Here is a 3,964-nt window from a genome sequence, read left to right on the forward strand (position 1 = left end):
AAGGGGAAGACGGACGGCCAGGAATATCGGCAGGCCCAGATGGCAGTTCTAATTTGCAGCGCGTAAATCTAACGTGCCTCACGTAACTGCATCATGTGGCAACATGCGTGGCGCAACCACATGCATACGGGGCCCCCGATGTGATCGTGCACACGCCCAACCATTGGCAGAGCGCGCGCGGAGGGACGCGAGCAGAGCACTCCGCGGTCGCCTCAACGGCGAGCAACCATATATTATATATGCATATAGCAGTTGAACACGCAAGGGAAAGCTGTTCATAAGACGAGCACGCCGACGGACGCGAGCATAGCACGCCGCGGCGCCTAACGATGAGCATAGCGCGCTGCGGCGCCTAACGGCGGGATAGACCTTCATTCAAGCCAATCAAAATAAGATTGGAATGGACATGTCTGTATTGAGCAAAGGGATCAGACATGTTTGTATTGACTGGAACGAGAATGCAATAGCAAAATAACAATTAAGGCCATGATGATGCTATCGCAATGGTGGTTACAAGAGGCAAGAAGAAAGATGCATCCATCAACGTACGACCTCCTCCTCCTCAACCCAGTGCGTCGGCCGGGCCACCGACCGGCGGCTAAGGAGCGGCGGCTTGTGTGGTGAGGTCAAGGTGCTTCTCAACTAAGGCATCCAAGGCTTCCAGCCGGCTGAAGAAGGCCAACGCCATAGCGTCCTCACTGGCCTTGTAGATACCTATGTACACGATTCGTTCGTACACATGGATGTGTAGGTCGACGGTTTCTTGCAGGGCGAGGCCCCTCGCGGTGAGCGCGACCTTTAGGTGGACATTCTTCGTGGCATCGGAAGGCAGTAGCAGGGCCACCAGTGCTTCAAAGAGGTTCCGACCATGGAGGCCGATTAGGGTGGCAGGCAATGAGGAGCCTGGGCACGCGGGCTGGAGGAGTACTAAGATGTCGTCCGCGTGCTTCTTGACGATGGTGAACCTGTTGGTGCTCCGAATGATCATCTAGTCCAACTGAGAGTCGTAGCTGGCATCGACGGCGGCCATCCACCAGCCGGTCGCCAACACCGTATGGAGACGATCCATGGTGCCATGCTGCAGGCCGGCGTTGTGGACCATCTGGCACAGCCGCTGGCTTCTCGCGCACTTCTCTGCCATGGGTCTAGAGTGGGCACTTTTGCACTTATTAGTGTAGGTGCTTAGGCAAATGCTTAGGCGCGTACTATGTGCTAGATGCATTGGAATGGAGGGGCGCCTTTATATGAGTGCAAACTGCGTTGCATTGACATCGTTCTGCCTCTTTTCCCGGTCCTCCCATTACTTCCCTGATGCATTCACACGATGCTAATTGAAGGAGGATGCATCATTGGCCGTTCAACATTTCAGGAACCGCTACCCTCTCCCTCGTCTACATTAAAGCCATATCAGGAACTGCGCCGCCTGGTGTCAAATTGAATAGTACTGCGCCGCCCCGCTAGTGATTCACACGGGTCATCCAAAAGAACCGTTTGTGTTCAAGAGATGCACAAATCCTGCTCTCGCTTTGTATACGGGTGTTCTATCTGAAACCATCATGCTTGTTGTGAGAAGCTCTAGTTTGTGAAAAGCACATACCCAAACCTGCCCCAAATGGGACAAAAACTTTACCACGGCATGTTGATGCTGCTCCATGATAGCATGCCAAGTTTCATGAATTTCAGACGAGTTTTGGATTTACTAGAATTTAAAAACCAGGTATCTCAATGTTTGCGGCCGAGTGACGGTGGCACGGTGCTTGACATTCATTCTCGTTTCTTGCATGGGACCTAAGCATGCACCCAAGGACCAAAGATTTGATTTTCAACCAATTTATATGCACCGGAGCATGTGCATGTAGTTCAAATTTGAATTACGCACATAAATGCATTGAAAACTCACTTAATGCATAAAAATGTCCAAACGAATCCCGAAAAATCAGAAAAAATAACACAACACTCATGTTGTTCTATGTTGACACGAGAAATTTTTTTAGAAGCAATTAGAGGCAATGGATATCGTTTCGTCCCCAAAGTTGGGGCGTTCCCTACCGAAACCATCATGCTTGTTGTGAGAAGCTCTCGTTTGTGAGAAGCATATACCCAAACCTGCCCCAAATGGGACAAAGACTTTACCACGGCACGTTGATGCCACTCCATGATAGCATGCCAAGTTTCATGAATTTCAGACGAGTTTTGGATTTACTAGTATTTGAAAACCAGGTATCTCAATGTTTGCGGCCGACTGACGGTGGCACGGTGCTTGACATTCATTCCAATTTCTCGCATGGGACCTAAGCATGCACCCAAGGACCAACGATTTGATTTTTCAACCAATTTATATGCACTGGAGCATGTGCATGTAGTTCAAATTTGAATTATGCACATAAATGCATTGAAAACTCAATTAATGCATAAAAATGTCCAAACAAACCCCGAAAAATCACAAAAAATAACACAACACTCCTGTTGATCTATGTTGACACGAGAATTTCTTTTTAAAGCAATTACAGGCAATGGATATCTTTTCACCCCCAAAGTTGGGGCGTTCCCTACCGAAACCATCATGCTTGTTGTGAGAAGCTCTGGTTTGTGAGAAGCATATACCCAAACCTGCCCCAAATGGGACAAAAACTTTACCACGACATGTTGATGCTGCTCCATGATATCATGCCAAGTTTCATGAATTTCAGACGAGTCCTGGATTTACTAGAATTTAAAAACTAGGTATCTCACTGTTTGCGACCGAGTGACGGTGGCACGGTGCTTGACATTCATTCCCATTTCTTGCATGGGACCTAAGCATGCACCCAAGGACCAAAGATTTGATTTCAACCAATTTATATGCACCAGAGCATGTGCATGTAGTCCAAATTTGAATTATGCACATAGATGCATTGAAAACTCACTTAATGCATAAAAATGTACAAACGAACCCCGAAAAATCACAAAAAATAACACAACACTTTTGTTGTTCTATGTTGACACGAGAAAAAATTTCAAAGCAATTAGAGGCAATGTATATCGTTTCTCCCCCAAAGTTGGGGCGTTCCCTATCGAAACCATCATGCTTGTTGTGACAAGCTCTGGTTTGTGAGAAGCATATACCCAAACCTGCCCCAAATAGGACAAAAACTTAACCATGGCATATTGATGCCGCTCCATGATAGCATGACAAGTTTCATGAATTTCAGACGAGTTTTGGATTTACTAGAATTTAAAAACCAGTTATCTCAATGTTTGTGGCCGAGTGATGGTGGCACGGTGCTTGACATTCATTCACATTTCTTGCATGGGACCTAAGCATGCACCCAAGGACCAAATATTTGATTTTTCAACCAATTTATATGCACTGGAGCATGTGCATGTAGTTCAAATTTGAATTATGCACATAAATGCATTGAAAACTCACTTAATGCATAAAAATGTCCAAACGAACCCCGAAAAATCACAAAAAATAACACAACACTCTTGTTGTTCTATGTTGACATGAGAAATTTTTTGAAAGCAATTAGAGGCAATGGATATCGTTTCGCCCCCAAAGTTGGGGCGTTCCCTATCGAAACCATCATGCTTGTTGTGAGAAGCTCTGGTTTGTGAGAAACATATACCCAAACCTGCCCCAAATGGGACAAAAACTTTACCACGACATGTTGATGCCGCTCCATGATAGCATGCCGAGTTTCATGAATTTCAGATGAGTTTTGGATTTACTAGAAATAAAAACCAGGTATCTCAATGTTTGCGGCCGAGTGACGGCGGCACGGTGCTTGACATTCATTCCCATTTCTTGCATGGGACCTAAGCATGCACCCAAGGACCAAAGATTTGATTTTTCAACCAATTTATATGCACCGAAGCATGTGCATGTTGTTCAAATTTGAATTATGCACATAAATGCATTGAAAACTCACTTGATGCATAAAAATGTCCAAACGAGCCCGAAAAATCACAAAAATAACTCAAC

Source organism: Triticum urartu, chromosome 4A (genome assembly GCF_056163025.1).
Source record: "Triticum urartu cultivar PI428250 chromosome 4A, HENAU_Tu73, whole genome shotgun sequence".
Classification (NCBI taxonomy): domain Eukaryota; kingdom Viridiplantae; phylum Streptophyta; class Magnoliopsida; order Poales; family Poaceae; genus Triticum; species Triticum urartu.